The sequence below is a fragment of the Prionailurus bengalensis genome, chromosome E2 (genome assembly GCF_016509475.1).
Source record: "Prionailurus bengalensis isolate Pbe53 chromosome E2, Fcat_Pben_1.1_paternal_pri, whole genome shotgun sequence".
NCBI lineage: Eukaryota > Metazoa > Chordata > Mammalia > Carnivora > Felidae > Prionailurus > Prionailurus bengalensis.
In genome coordinates, this window is record NC_057352.1 from 16,149,748 (window position 1) to 16,165,223 (window position 15,476).

General features: G+C 46.8%; 1 protein-coding gene across 4 annotated transcripts in view; it reads right to left on the reverse strand.

Moving 5' to 3' along the window:
• Window positions 1-15,476, reverse strand: part of SIPA1L3 (signal induced proliferation associated 1 like 3) — a 238,986-nt gene that overhangs the window by 133,230 nt on the left and 90,280 nt on the right. For all 4 annotated transcript variants that reach the window (XM_043599043.1, XM_043599038.1, XM_043599039.1 and 1 more), the window contains one exon: window positions 11,795-11,862. The gene's annotated coding sequence lies outside the window, so the exon portion shown is untranslated. The remainder of the gene's footprint in view (window positions 1-11,794; window positions 11,863-15,476) is intronic.

The window sequence follows — 15,476 nt, forward strand, 5'->3', positions numbered from 1 at the left end:
ACTTAGTAAATGGTTAGTTTGGGGACCACCCGGATGTCCGGGTTTCATTCCCGATTATTCCTTCCCCTTAAAACCCATGGTGGGAAGAGGGAAGATACCCAGAGGAGCCAGAAGCCCAGGTCCGGAAGACACATTTTTGTCACATTCTGGAGTGACAGCCTCTGATTGCAGGGGCTCCTTCAAGTTCTAATCCCTCCTCCATAGAAGACCTTGTGCGGCTACTGTGTGTCAGATGTGGTGGCCTCAGCACCAGCGACAGAGCAACAAAGAGAACACGCAGGGCCGTACATTCACACAGCTCATGTCTGCTGGGAAGGTGGGCACGAGGCCCTGTCTCAGAAAAAGATCGGGAGGTAGGGGAGAGCAGGAGGAACACATGGGTGGGACATCAAACTATTCTGTATCATCTTTAAGGCTGGACCCATTTCATACTTTTGTGAGATCAATTTTCTGTAAACTTGAAACTGTTCTAAAAACAAACACATGGCGTGCCTGGGTGGCTCAGTCAGTTGAGCGTCCAACTTCAGCTCAGGTCATGATCTTGGGGTTCGTGGGTTCGGGCCCCATGTCTGGCTCTGTGCTGACAGCTCGGAGCCGGGAGCCTGCTTCAGAATTCAATGTCTCCCTCTCTCTCTGCCCCTCCCCTGCTCATGCTCTGTCTCTGTCTCTCAAAAATGAATAAAACAAATAAATAAAAACAAACCCAAAAGCTCTTTCTTGAACCTGCGCCCATCAACCATTTGTCTGTCATGTCCCCAGCTTTCAAGGCTGTTTCCAGGCTCCGTGCTCTCTGGGTCTCTCCCTCCTCCAGATACCTCCTTCTCAGCCTCTGACTCTTGGACAGCTTTTCTCTTCTCTATCAACACCCATCCTTCGGTGATCTCATCTGGTCTCCTGGCTTTAAATACTGTCTCTTTGCTGAGGGCTCCTACATTTCCTTTGGCAGCAGAGACCTTTCCCTTCAACTCCAGACTAGGATACCGACTGCTTCCCAGCCAGCTCGGGCAGCTGCCTACGTTTAACAGACCCAAAGGTGCATTCCTGATTCTTTACACCACCTTCGCTTTCTCCTTGCAAACCTCCGCTCAGGTGGTCCCCAACTCAATGTCTTCCTGGTGGTGAGGACAAAACCTTAGTGCCGTCTTTCGCCGGCCACTCTCTCATCCTACACCTAGTCCGTTCATACTTACGGTTGGCCCCACCTTGAAAACATGAGGACCTGCCTACATCCCCGCATAGTGTCTCCTGCCCGGACCATGGACTTATTAGCAGGAACTTCCTCCCTAGTTTCCTGGCTCCCACTCCTGCTCCCACACACAGCCAGAGGGACTCTGTTAACATGACTCAGATCACGTCCATTCTGTGTTCAGAACCCTCCCACTATACATTTAGGACAAAGCCTCAGTCCCTACAAGGCTTTGCATTAATTCTCTGACCTCATTTCCTCCTGTATCTTCTTTTATTTTAGCCATCGAGGTGGGTGTGGAATGTTATCTCACTATGGTTATCATTTGCATTTCCAAGATGATGATTAAGGAAGATGAGGCAACGCACTTTAAATAATAATAAATGGGTACCATTTACATGGCATTTATTATGTGCTAGGCATTATGCTAAGTGCTTTCATACCTCATGAATCCTTTCCAAACCTCTTAGGCTAGATGTGTTTTGGAATTCTGGATAATTTGGATTATTTATTTATTTTAATGTTTGTTTATTTTTGAGAGAGAGAGAGAGAGAGAGCGCGAGCTGGAGAGGGGCAGAGAGAGAGGGGGACACAGAATCAGAAGCGGGCTCCAGGCTCTGAGCTGTCAGCACAGAGCCCGATGCAGGGCTCGCCCCGAACTCACGAACCGTGAGATCAGGACCTGAAGTCGGACGCTTAACGGAATGACCCACCCAGGTGCCCCTGGATAATTTGGATAGTCTGTTTCAATCATGTTCCACCTGGGATCATGGATCTGTATTTTAAATCCCTGACTCTCCACAAACCATTTTATGAGGTAGGTAGTATTACTACCTCTAGTTTATAGATGGGGAAGCTGAGGCACAGGAAGGTAAGTGCTTTAGCCATCGGCACACAGATGGAACTGGAGGGCTGGGGTTCCAGCACAGGCCATTTTTACTACTGTCATCTATACCAGTTCTTAGGGTAGCTGACTGGAAATTAATCAATGCTGAATGAGTGGATGAATAAATGAATGAATGAGATTAAGCTGGGAAAGTCGGAGAGCTCAGGCTCTCCAACTATATTGCTCGTGGCAGGAAAGTCCAACACCACTGAGCTAATTCTGTGTATTTAACCTAATTAATTTACTTTGATTACAAGAACTGCCCAAGTATAAAGCAAGATTTCCCCCCAAAAATGATGCTCAGAAATAAGAATTGTCTTTCAGAGTTTTCGTACTATCTTATTTTGAACAAAGTGATATTTGGGAAAGACACATTAGCACCTAAAGACTTAGATGATGCTGGTCTGGATAACGATAAAAAGGCAGCATATGTTATAATAGATTTAGAAAACATTCTCAAGGGCTCAACATCACAATCCCAAGTGTTGTGAGTCACTTAAACAGGTCCTTTAAATATTCTTTCAAAAAAGAATAGGGGTAAATAATTGTAAGCAAATCCACTTATTCTAAACAAAATACTGGATGTAAAAGTCTTATGATACAGAGAGTGGCATTAAACTAGAATTTTGAAAATGGAAAAAAAAAAAAAAGTGTGTGTAAGGCAACCTGTCTTGAAGCAAAGTGCCGCTGTGGGGGGTGAAATTTAATTTCCCTAAATTGACATTTTTAATTCATATTGGGATGATTAGTCTGACTCAAAAACAAGTACTTATGTAATCACTTTTATGTATTCACATTTATTCATCCACCCATTTTCAGTAACTGTCCTTAAAAAATATATTTTCTTTTTAAATGTAACATAGCAAGTTAGTGCCTATACTTCAGAAATTACCCATACACAACTAAAAGGAAAATTAATTGGGAAAAAAAAAAAACACCTGACTGATATATACGACTGGGTTCTTGAGGTTTGGGATACAGTTTCCGATGAAAACATCATACATAGGTTCAAGAAGTGCCACAGCAGGGATGCTCGGGTGGCTCAGTCGGGTAAGCGTCCGACTCCAGCTCAGGTCTGTGGGTTCGAGCACCACGTCGGGCTCTGTGCTGACAGCTCAGAGCCTGGAGCCTGCTTCAGATTCTGTCTCTCTCTCTCTCTCTCTCCCTCCCTCCCTCCCTCTGTCCCTTCCCCACTCACGCTCTGTCTCTGTCTCTCAAAAATAAATTTAAAAAAAATAATAAGTAACATTTAAACATAAATAATGAAAAAAATAAAGAAGTGCCACATCATAAACACTTCAGATGAACGTGAAAATGATGGATGCTAGAAATATGTGTAAATGGCCCAAAAAGTGACTCTCGTGACAAGGATGTCTGTGGAGAATGTAACATTGTTTTCATGGTATGTGAGAAGACGGAAGCAACATTTAGATTTCAGCATTTTTGATATCGTGATTCTAAATGTGTCACAAAGTCAATAAACTTTAAAAATATAAGTAGACAGCTGATTATATTATTTATAATCCCTAAACATTTCAAGTAGGCCCCCAAACTTAAAAAAAAAAAAAAAAAAAACTCTTTGAAAAGATGGGAAACACGTTATAGGACACATGTGGTTTTTTAGCCCAAGTATTTAAAAAGATTTTGAAGGAACACATTAGCTTGCAATCGTGATCATCTTGGAGGATTGAGTCCTTTGATTTCTTTTTAAACAACAAGCATTACTTTGATAATCAGAGAGGCGAACAAACAATACAGGTTAATAAATGTGAAGCTCACCCAAGGATACGATAAAGTAGTAGTCCTCACCCTTGGCCGCACCCTGGAAACATCTGGGGAGCTTTAAAGTAAACATCCCACGCCTGGTCCCACCCTTGGTGATTCTAATGGACTGGTCTGGGGTGGGGCCCAGGCCTTGGGGTTTCTTAAAACTCCCCACATGACTCTAATATGCGGTGAGGATGAGAACCATTAAAGCAAGATTTTTCAGATCTTTTGTAGAACATGTTACTAAGTGTCTTTTAAAAAATAAGGTCTCGGGGCGCCTGGGTGGCACAGTCGGTGGCGTCCGACCTTCAGCCAGGTCACGATCTCGCTGTCCGGGAGTTCGAGCCCCGCGTCAGGCTCTGGGCTGATGGCTCGGAGCCTGGAGCCTGTTTCCGATTCTGTGTCTCCCTCTCTCTCTGCCCCTCCCCTGTTCATGCTCTGTCTCTCTCTGTCCCAAAAATAAATAAACGTTCATGCTCTGTCTCTCTCTGTCCCAAAAATAAATAAATGTTGAAAAAAAAAATTAAAAAAATAAAAAATAAAAAATAAGGTCTCGTAGGCGAAGATGCAGGATCTTTTCTGCAAGATTTCTGAGTCTGTAATGTGCAAATGTGTACCATGGCTTTGACAGGAAGAAGACAGTGCAAGGTGGACGTTTGTGTCAGTGTATGTGTGTGTGTCTGCTCAGCAGTCCTTCTCTTGAGCAGCCATGCCATTAGCAAGCCCAGTCCACTCCACCTCCCAAGCTGCCCCCCCTTCCCCCCCACCTTGGTCCTGTCCTCCATCGCCTCCCATCTGGACTATGGCAGCAGCCTCCCCATTGCCCTCCCACCGCCCTTACAGTTCATTACCCACAAAAGTGAGCTAGCAGAGGTCCCTGGGGCACACACAGTTGGCAGAAGCTTCTGCTCCCAAAGGAGAGTGCCCCTAGTGTCCCTAACTGCCACACTAGGACTGTGGAAGGGACCTGCCCTAAAGTGTAGGCAGCATCAGGAACAGCAGAGCTGTGGCAGAAGGAACCTGGGTCCTCAACACCACTGTTGAGCTACCATGTCACAAGCCCAAGAGATAGCCCAAAGAACCTCTGGACTTGGGAAGCCCACACATTCCCTGACTGCCTACGCCAGCATGCATGGGGTTTTCTGTCATTTACCGGCAAAAACATTCGAGCTATACACTCTCTATTACAAAGTACCCTATTTATTGGTCATACATATATATTTTTTTAACCAGGTAAAATCACCTTATTTGCTTTTCTTGTTTATTGTCTAGGTCCTCTTTCTAGAACTTCAGCTCTACAAGAGCAGGGGCATTTGTCTGTCTTGTTCACTGCTCTGCCCCTAGTACCTGAAACTCTGCCTGCCAAAGGGCAGGAACTCAGTATTTGCTGAAACAATGACTGAGCTCAGTTCTTCCAACAGCTCCAAAAGATAGGTGTTCCAAATACCCATCTCCTCCTGACTTCTCCCTGTAGTGACCCTGCAGTTACACTGGCCTTCGTCCTGTTCCTTCGCAGAGTCAAACTCTTCTAGCCCAGAGCTCCCTCGCATTCCATTAAAGTCTACTGATCCTTCAGGCCTCCTTGCAAATGTCAGTCCTCACAACAGACATCTCCTGATCTCTCCAAAACACATCAGACTCCCCTTAGATATGCCCTGCTGGTTCCTCCATCAGGGCACTTAGCACAGATGCAATCACACAGCTGTTTTTGTAATTACTTAACTTCTGTTTCCTCCACTGAGAATGAGTTCCAGGAAGGTGAGGACCCCTTTGTATTGCCAAAGCTCTAAAGGGTCTGGCCCACAGAAGGTGCTTAATAAATACCACACCTGACTGTTGTGGCCAGGACATTTAGTGTTCACTGAATACCCACGTACCTCCACATTTCCAGCCCCTTGCATCTAGGCAGGGCCATGTAACTAGTTCTGGGTGCGAGTGGAAGTGAACTGTGTCACTTTGGGCCTCAGCATCTAAGTGCTGTGCTGTGGGAGTCTCTAGTTCCCTGTTCTGCCACGGTGACCCTGGAGGCTATGTGTTCTAGTCATGAGGCTTCAAGACTGGAGCCCACATCGACCTGCATCTCTGAGGTACAAGGTAAAGTGCCCCCTGCCAACCTAACCTGCCTTGTGTCACAAGTAAGAAATTGACATTCGTTATTTCCAACTTCTAGGATTTCAGGGTCAACCTGTTATCGCAGCAGAAGCTTGCCTATCGCTAGCATTCCTGAGATGGAAGGAAGGCAGCTAGACGCAGAGACAAGGGCGATCACAGACTGGGAGGTGAGTATCAAGGTTGTGCGTGGCCTGTTGCCAGAACAGAACCTCAGTGAAAGGAAGGCGGTGAGGGGGTGGGGGGTGGGGGTGTGTGTGTGTGGACAGACCGACTACTCCCTGGGGAATTGCCACTTTCAATTCCTGATGCAAACGATGAAAGGACCCAGAGTCCCCACTCCCTTCAGAAAGAGCCCACCTCGGGGCCCTCATCAGACACAGCTCCTCAGGGATCACAGTCAAGTCTCAGCCCCTGGGGACAGGAGGAGGCTCAGAAGCCAGCAACACCCTGGAAAACCCTATTAGCTAGAGGAAGCTGAACCAGCAAGACTGCATGAAAGGGCCCGGGCTAATTCGGGCTGACAACCTTCCCTCGGAATCACCCACTGGGGTTCTGCCCTTCCAGCTCCATCCCAGAGAATAAATCACACTGTCAGGTCTAATTTGGGATTCAGCTGATGGGCTGAGCAGAGCATCCATGCGTTCTGGCCGCAGAGGTCAAGGGCAGCCCACGTGCTAGCAGCCAGTGCTGAAAGGCCCAGGGACTGGTTAGGTGGAAAAGGACTGGGAAGCCAACAACAGTGGGTTTCCAATACACAACAGAGACACCCTGCTCTGCTCCTGTGAGATTTCTGGCCCAGGTCTCAGCTGAACGAGCCGTGTCCCCAGAGCACAGCACTGCTAATCCTGGCACCATACCAGCTTGGGCACAAGGTAAACACTCCTATTTGGTAAATAAGTAATCATAACACCACCAGCTAGTGCTTACTATCTTACAGGCTGGAGACGAAGCTGCCTAACCTGGGACACACAGGCAAGGCTAAGGCATATAAGCCACCACCACTGCCGCTGTCACTGCGGCCACTACCACCACCATCTCATGTATTATGTCGCTACTTTGTGCCAGGCACTACTCTTAAGTATTTGAGATTCATAATCACTTTTCTTTCTTTTTTTTTTTTTTTAAGTAGGCTTCATGCCTAGCATGGAGCCCAATGCGGGGCTTGAACTCACGGCCCCGAGATCAAGACCTGAGCTGTGATCAAGAATCAGATGCCTAACCGACTGAGCCAGCCAGGCGGCCCCATAATCACTTTTCAATTCTCAAGGGTTAGGAAGCTCCTGGGTTACACTCCCTGCTCTGCGCGTAGCCGGACTCTGAAGCTCTTGCTCTTGGCTGCCACGTCAAACCATTCCTGATTTCACCATTTCGATTTCAAGAAACTTGCCCTGAAATGTCAAGTTAGGGTTCGGTGTCCCCCCAAGTTCCCACAGTCCTGTGGCTTTCCCCTATTAGAACTCCCATCGCTCCAGGCTGTTTACCCAGAGATCTCTCCCACAATACTCTCTCTCCAGGAGGGCCGCCCTGTAAGCCTCGTGCCCAGCACAAGAGCAGGAAATGGGAAATGACCAATGTTTACGAGACAGATGGATGGAAACCCAAGTCCAAACCCCTAATTTTACAGAGGAAGGGATGGCGATTCAGAAAGAAGAAAGGGGAGTTTCACTGAAGACAGGGGGAGTGGAGAAGGGCAAACTGCTCCTTGATGAATCTCTCTCTTCTCTAAGGCCCAAAGCTGCTTCCAGGAGCCCCAGATGACCTCCAGGTTGGCTAGCCACCTCCGGGGTCCACCATCCCTGGGCTTCCCCCATACAGCCCTGAACTGCTCTGGGCTGTCACTGTCACTGAGGGCCTCCCTCCTTCCTGGGAGGAGGAGCCCCATTAAGTGCAGGGTCCACCAGCCATGAGGCTACTACCCCTCAGGAGTAGGCACAGAGAAGGAGCACGTTGAATGTGTGTTGAATCGGCCAGAAGAACCCCAAGAAAGGAAACAAGGCCTGAGCCTCATTCTAGGAAGATGCATTAAAAGCACAGGTAAAATTTCTTTGGAAAGGGGAGGCCATGACTAGCCTTCTCAGCCGTCTGCAAGCCAGGAAGATGTGCGGTGCTGGCTCACCAGGACTGGACCAGGACCAGGGAAAGGTAGAGCACAGGGCGGATGTGATTCACAAGAAAGCTTTGTAATGACCGAAACTTCCCCAAAGAAAACACGCTGCCCTGTTCCTCCCCTGCTGGAAGAATTTAAAACCGAGGTCACACAGCCAGCAGTCTGGGGACCCCAGGCTACCTCTTATGAGGTAACCAAGTGTAATGCCAAGAGCGAGGGCTCTGGAGACAGACTGCAAAGGTCCCCACCCAGGCTCCCTGACTTGGCAGGTGGCTTTACCACTCTGTGCCTCAGTTTCCAAGTCATTCCTGTGGGGAGATCATAGCAGCGACTTCACAGGGTGGGTACAAGGGGTGAATGAGATCATGCATGTAAAGTGCTCACAGAAGGGCTGGGCACAGAGTCAGTACCCATTAATGTTAATTATTATTGTTTCTCTTCCCCTGTGGAGCCAGACACTGTTGGCTGGCTAACCCGACTGACACTCTCAATTCCCTTTTCCTCTGGCTTCCTCCTCAGGAGAGGCTGAAAAAGCTACATGAAATTTCCCACCTTCCTTGGAGCTAGGGGAGGCCACGTGACACATTGCTGGCCAGGGAGATGTAAGTGGAACCTTGTGGGAGGATTTTGGGGAGAATCCGTAAGTGGTCCAGAAAAGGAAAACACGTGTGGCTGGGTGTTGGCCTTCCCCTCCTTGTTCTGACTGGAGCTACAGCACTAATCTTGTAATCGCGAGGGAAGGCCGAGTAAATCAAAGAAGCTCCAGGCTGGACACCACTCAGCCTCTGAACTAACCAAATACCTTCAGGTTTGTTGTTATGGGAGAGAAATCAATGCTCGGTTGTTTAAAATGCTGCAAGCTGGGTTTTCTGTTCTTGTAGCTAAAAGCATTCCTGGCTGATGGACCCACCATAACACAAATGGCTCAGGGCACCTGTCTGTGGTAACTGTTTGCCAACCTCTATTCAGGTCCCTGGATGAGAACCCCAGAACTAGAGGAGAAAGAGTGGGAAACTGAATTAGAATAGTGCCTACCGAGCCTCAGTCACTGTGTTCTGTTCTTCTTTTCAGCTGCATCTAGTCCCATCTATGCAATTATTTACTTAGTATTTTCTTTAAACCAATGCGTTTTTATTTTTATTTATTTGTTTTAAAGTAATGTCTACATCTAATGTGGGGCTTGAACTCACGACTCCAAGATTAAGAGTTGCATGCTCCACCGACTGAGCCAGCCAGGAGCCCCAGTAAACCAATTCATTTTTAAACTTAAACACACACACACACACACACACACACACACACACACACACACACACACGAGTCTACTGGGGCCCCCAGGTGGAGCAGTCAGTTGGGCATCTGACTATTGATTTCAGCTCAGGTCATAATCCCAGGGTTGTGGGACTAAGCCTCACATTGGGCTCCATACGGAGCCCGCTTGGCATTCTTTCTCCCTCTGCCCCTCTCCCTCTCTCGTGTTCTCTTTCTCTAAAATAAAATAAAATGGAATCTACATTACTACCAAAATGAAAAATCGGTTATCTTTGTTACAAAAGTAATTTAATCAATAATAATAATAAACAAATACAACGTAAACAAAATATGTTCATCCACGAATCACTAAAAGTTATCTGATGTAGCATAATTTGGGTTATTGGACTAGCAAGAATTCTTCATTTTTGCTGTCTATCAGGAAAAAAAAAATGTCAGAGGATCTGGCAATGCTTTGCATTTTTACAGGGCAACAAAGGGCGAGAGCTAAGAAGGGGCTGCCCCACCGAGAGGAAACAGTGTCCTGTTGCTGCAATTCCTGAAACCCTGTTTCGAAGTGAGATAATTTATTTAGATCTCCTGCTGGCTGGTGGACGAATTAGGTTGGGAGCCTTATTCTTATTCAGGGCCTCCTCAGAGAGGCCTTCCCGGATTACCTCGCCTAAAATCACTCCTGTTCCTCCTAGGCAGCCCCATTCCTGTCTTACGGACTTCTCCTACATTCACTTGTCTGTCTGTTCTATTCTCCAGTAGCATGTTCATTCCCACAGGGAAAGGATTCTGCTTTGTTCACTCCTGAATCCCCAGTATCTAGAACACAACAGTAGGTGATCAAAGGCATATTTATTGGCATGGTCATGAAGCACAAAGAAAGACTGAGGAACCATTACAGACTGGATGAGAATAAGGAGACATGACGACTAAACACAGTGTGGCATACTGGATAGGATCTTGGAACAGAAAAGGGACATCACGGGGGCACCTGGGTGGCTCAGTCAGTTAAGCATCTGACTTTGGCTCAGGTCATGATCACACAGCTCATGGGTTCCAGCCCTGCGTCAGGCTCGGTGCTGACAGCTCAGAGCCTGGAGCCTGCTTCAGATTTTCTGTCTCCCTGTCTCTCTGCTCTTCCCCTGCTCTCTCTCTCAAAAATAAATAAACCTTAAAAAAATTTTTTTTTAAAGAAAAGAAAAGGACATCAGTGGAAAACTGCAAAACTTGACTAAACTCTCTTAGTTCACAGTACTGGACCAGTGCTCATTTCCTGGTGTGCCAAGGCTGCCTAAGATGGTGACATTAGGGGATGCTGGGTGAAGGGTAGGTACGTGAGCTTTCTGCACGCTTGGTGTAACTTTTCTGGGGTCTAAAATTCCTTCAAAATAAAAGAGCTAATAAAGAAACTGTGCTGAGAAGCATCCTTTGATGGAAATGCAGCCCCTTGAGACTGTTCCATGAACACGCTCCAAGTACCTGGGCAGAGCCTTGGGCCAGGATGAAGGAAGGTGAAGAGACCCGATAAGCAGCCAAGAAGAGAAGCTGCTGTCTAGATTCACTCGGTTCCCAAGGGTCAACCCGCTGGTCCCTGCAACTTAGCCAACATCATGGTTACACAAACCGGGCAGAGTCTGGACGTCAGAATCTTCTGTTCTCCACCTGCCATACCATTAGGGGCATTTGGTGCTTCGAGGATCAGACAGCGCCCTCACTCCCAAGCACCCGCATGGCATCCTGCCAACAAAGGTTGGCGCCCTCATTTTGGAATGCCCCACTGGCAACTGAGTGCCATCGCTTTGCCTATGCCAAAGACACAGAACAGGATGTTCACTAGCAAAGTCCCCAGAAACCTAATTATAACATATTCAAAATCTTTATCTCACAGCTATTTGCTATATGTACATGTTTTAATTCTGTGTCAGTACCTACACTGTATCTTCAGCCTACAGAGGAAGAGCACATCCACACAGGGTGGGTGAGGGGGCCAGTCTGTCTCTTGGTGGTGGTGGGCAGTTACACAAACATTGCAATTGCTTACGCTCAGAGAACTGTACGCCAAAGAGTGAATTTTATTCTGTGTAAATTTAAAAAATTGAATTAAAAAAGAGTGTGAAACACAGATGTGAGCCACGAACAAAGATCTCCGAGATACTCTGCTGCTAGGGATGGTGGGAAACACGCTGCGGAAGCACCCACATACAGCATGACTTCTCTTCTCTTTGTGCTGCGAAGTATGTAAGTGCGCATGTGCGTTAAGTAGGAATATTCACGGGAAGAGGTCTGTCATGACACCCACCTGACTGCTGACGTAATTAGCTCTCAGGGAAGGTGTTAGACTTGCAGGTGATGCATAGGACAGTGAAGGAGACTTTCATTTTCCCCTCAATACTTTTTCAAGTAATTTTTAAAGATAATAGAGACCTATATGGACTAGTTATAAAATTTAAGCAAACAGCCACACTGTACTCACCCTCAGTGTGTTCTGGGCACTAGTGTCCCTTGAGGGTCCCACGAGAGCCAATGTCAAAGACCGTGCATCTGTGGAGAAGAACAACACAAGGTTATGTCTTTGGCCAGTCTGAGCCTTCCTGCCGCAGTTTCTGTCATTTACAAATTCACCCCCTCAACAAATGTTTACTGAACACCTGCTCTGTGCTAGGCACCAAGGGAACACCAGTGACCAGGACAACACTGCTGTCCTCAGACAGAAGACATTCCAGTAAAGGAGGAAGACAATAAAACAAATACATGATGCGGAGTCAGGGAGTAGTCAGCAGTCTTGATGGAAACTAAGCAGGCTGAGGAGAATGATGGGCCTGCTGTTCGCAAGAGTGGCCACAGTACAGACACCTTAATTCAGGAGGACCACAGGCTGTGTGACTTTCTGTGCAAGAGCATTCCAGGCCATGGGAATGGCCAGTGCAAAGGACCTGAGGCAAGGTATGTATATGGAGAATTTTAGGAGGAGCAAGGGGCCCATGTGCCTGGCACAGGGTGAGTGAGGGGGCAAGTGGTCGGAGACGAGGGCAGGGAGGTGATAGGGGCAGATGGAAGGCCATTATAAGGATATTTCCTTCAGACAATTTTGAATAGAGAAGTGGCAGAGATAAATAGCACTTGTCCTGACTTGTAACTTTATAGTATTAATTTATGTTTTAAAATACTTAGTATGGTTGTTCATATTTGAATAGATATTTTATGGATGAATGAGTGTCTCCACTGTCTGTATTGTTCACCCTCATGTTTCTGTTTACACCAGGTTTACCAAGTCAGGGAGATGAGATCTGAGAGGATAATCCAGAACCTTCCTATAAGGAATGGCCATTAAATAATGACTCTCACTCCCCATGTGCCAGGCCATGTCCTAGCAGACATGTGCTAACTCATTTCACTCTCTCAATAACCCTAAGAAATAGATGTTTATGATTACATTCATGCTATAGAAAAGGAAACTGAGGCACAGAATGGATAAAAAAAAAAAAAAAAAAAACAACTCACTAGCTGAAGCTGCCCGGCCAGTCAAAAGTATATTACAGATGGGATGAACCCAGGAAGCCTGGCTCCAGAGCCTACTCACCTACTCCTGACCATGTGGCTAAGTCAGTGGCCATGGCGGTCAATGAAAAGAGAGCTAACTACAGGCAGATAATGCCTCCCTTTCCCCAACAGCATGATGCCCAAACGCTACTCAAACACCAAGGCTGAGCTCAAACTCCAGCCAGCTCTCAGGAAGGAAACCTAGCGAGTAGCTAGCCAGCTCTCCAGAATCTAGGAATCAGGATATCTTCAATAATCTTGCTCCTAGAGGTTCCTGGAGAAACCCAAAGGGGTTCTTAACTTTTCTCAGCCCTGTGGGCAGCCTGCCAAAGACGAGTGTGGACTCCTTCTCAGAATCATGTTTTTAAGTCAACAAGATACAACACCCAAGGCTATAAAGGAAACCAACTATATTAAAATATCAAAGTATCTGTAAAATAAAACCTAATCTGAGATACAGTAATATTCGTGCTTCTTTATGAATGCTTTAAATTATAAGATCCTAATGGTGTGTCCAATAACCATAGTAATTTAGAAACAGATGAGCATAAGTGATATTTTGCAATATCTGCAACAATCGTAATGTGATATGGAAATATTTTTAATTTCTAGTGGTGACAAAGTCACAGGTACTGCAATACAACTATAGCTTTGGCTCTCATTCTGAAGAAAAGGAAATGCTAAATTCCAGATGGCAGAGGGAATAAAGATGTAACCTTTTTCCCAGCCAACTTCGCGATCCTCTAAATTCTATCCAAGGACCCTTCAAGGGTCTATGGACCCAGGATTAAGAATCTCAATAGGGAAAAGGCAGAGCAGATTCCTAGGGAAGGTAATAACTGGGAAGTGTGGGTCAGATTCAGATCCTTGTGAACACTGTATGGGAAGGGGTCCTGGAGGGCTAGTCATACAATACAGGTCTGGCCAACAAAGCCACTAACCTCCTCTTTCCTGCTCCTTGCCTCAGAGATGGCTCGGGGTAGCCCTGGCATTGAAGCCATGGTGATTAGGTTCAATAAAAGCAGTCTGAGGACATATCCTGGGACTATAGGGAAAGAGATGGGTTTATTTCTCTTGGGGCACTGCTTAGCTGGTTGGATATATACACAGAGCTGCTTCAGAGCCTATCTGACAACAAAACCAACACAAAAGAATACAGAGCCACGAAGTACAAGGAAACAGGGTCCTGGCAACCTCATGTGAGGCTCTGGATCTAGCCACACCTGAAGCTATTCAGTGTACAATGTCCCAGGAAGTAAGTGCAAATGCTTCTTTTTACACTTAAGCAGGTTGACCTGAATTTCCATTTGTTCACAAAACCAAATGACTCAATTACACAGAAGGGCAGAGTTGAGTGCAGTTCTTGACAATTCCCATAGCTCACTACCAAGGCATTTAGGAAAGCACAAAATGAAATTAGACAGAGTTACTATACATAGAAACAGCAAATACAGAAAAACACACACTCTTTAAAAACTCAGAAATAGTCTCTTGGGTAGTTGGCTTTCCCCCAAGCTGGTCTATGAAGCCCTGACAATTGTGGTTTTCAAGATGCTTGACAGGGCATGAGGGAACCAGAAGCACCCGGAACATTTCCTTTATCACCAGACTTTCCATTAAAAAAATTCCTGGGATGATCAGAAAGCCCCTGCAATAAAGCTCCTGTAACATTTTAATAGCTGCCTTTTAAAATACAGCGGAAATTGCTTTTCTGCCACTCTCATTCTTCCTCCTTCCTTTCTCTAGAGTGATGTATATGGCTCTTTAAAGTCACATCAGCAGTGACGTGTGGTGGTGCCACGTCTCTCTGACTGGAGGGAGCTGTCATACCCACCAGTGTGGGATCCCTCACACATGGGAGGGTCACAGCAGAGAGGACGATGCTGAGGGGTTGTGGAAATGGCAGCAAAGGTGGGCTACAGGGTCAGCAATTCAGCCAGGACCCCAGACCTCCCAGGGCCCCTCTTCACACCACCTGGGAAGGGAAGAGGCCCTCGGACTTGCCTCATCGATCCCAGCACACCCGCCAGAGCAACAGCCCACCTGGTCACGGGGCCACGCATCTCGCTTCCCAGGGTTTATACCAAGAAACAGAATCCTAGATGACAGAAGCTGGGGTGAGGGGATAGCCTGGCCTGACTCACAGTCTGACTGGTTCCTCCCCTCAGCCACAGCAATTGGCTCTGGGAGGGACACATGATCTAAGCAGGGCCAATCAGAGTAGGCCCTGGAAAGTTTGCTGGAATTACTGGGGGGAAAGGGATGGGATGGAAGGAAGGTAGGGGCTGCTGAAGGCCTCTCTGCCACCTGGGAGGTGGGGGGCGGGGGGGGCACCGGAGAAAGAAGTCAAAGCTGACAGAGGCAGAACCCAGAAGTGGAGAAGGATAGCTTCCTGACAAGAATACCTGAGTGTTGGCTCCAGTCAGGCCAGCTCTGGGACTTTCAGGTCCCAAAGCCATTAACTTCCTTGTGCAGTTTAAGCCAGTTTGAGCTGGGAAGATTCTGTCATTTACAACAGAAATCACTGACTGATGGAACCGGAAGGGACCTCAGAAATCAATACAGCATTCCTTCATGTTTCGGTGAACACGATCCTTTCTAAGAAGCTGACAAAA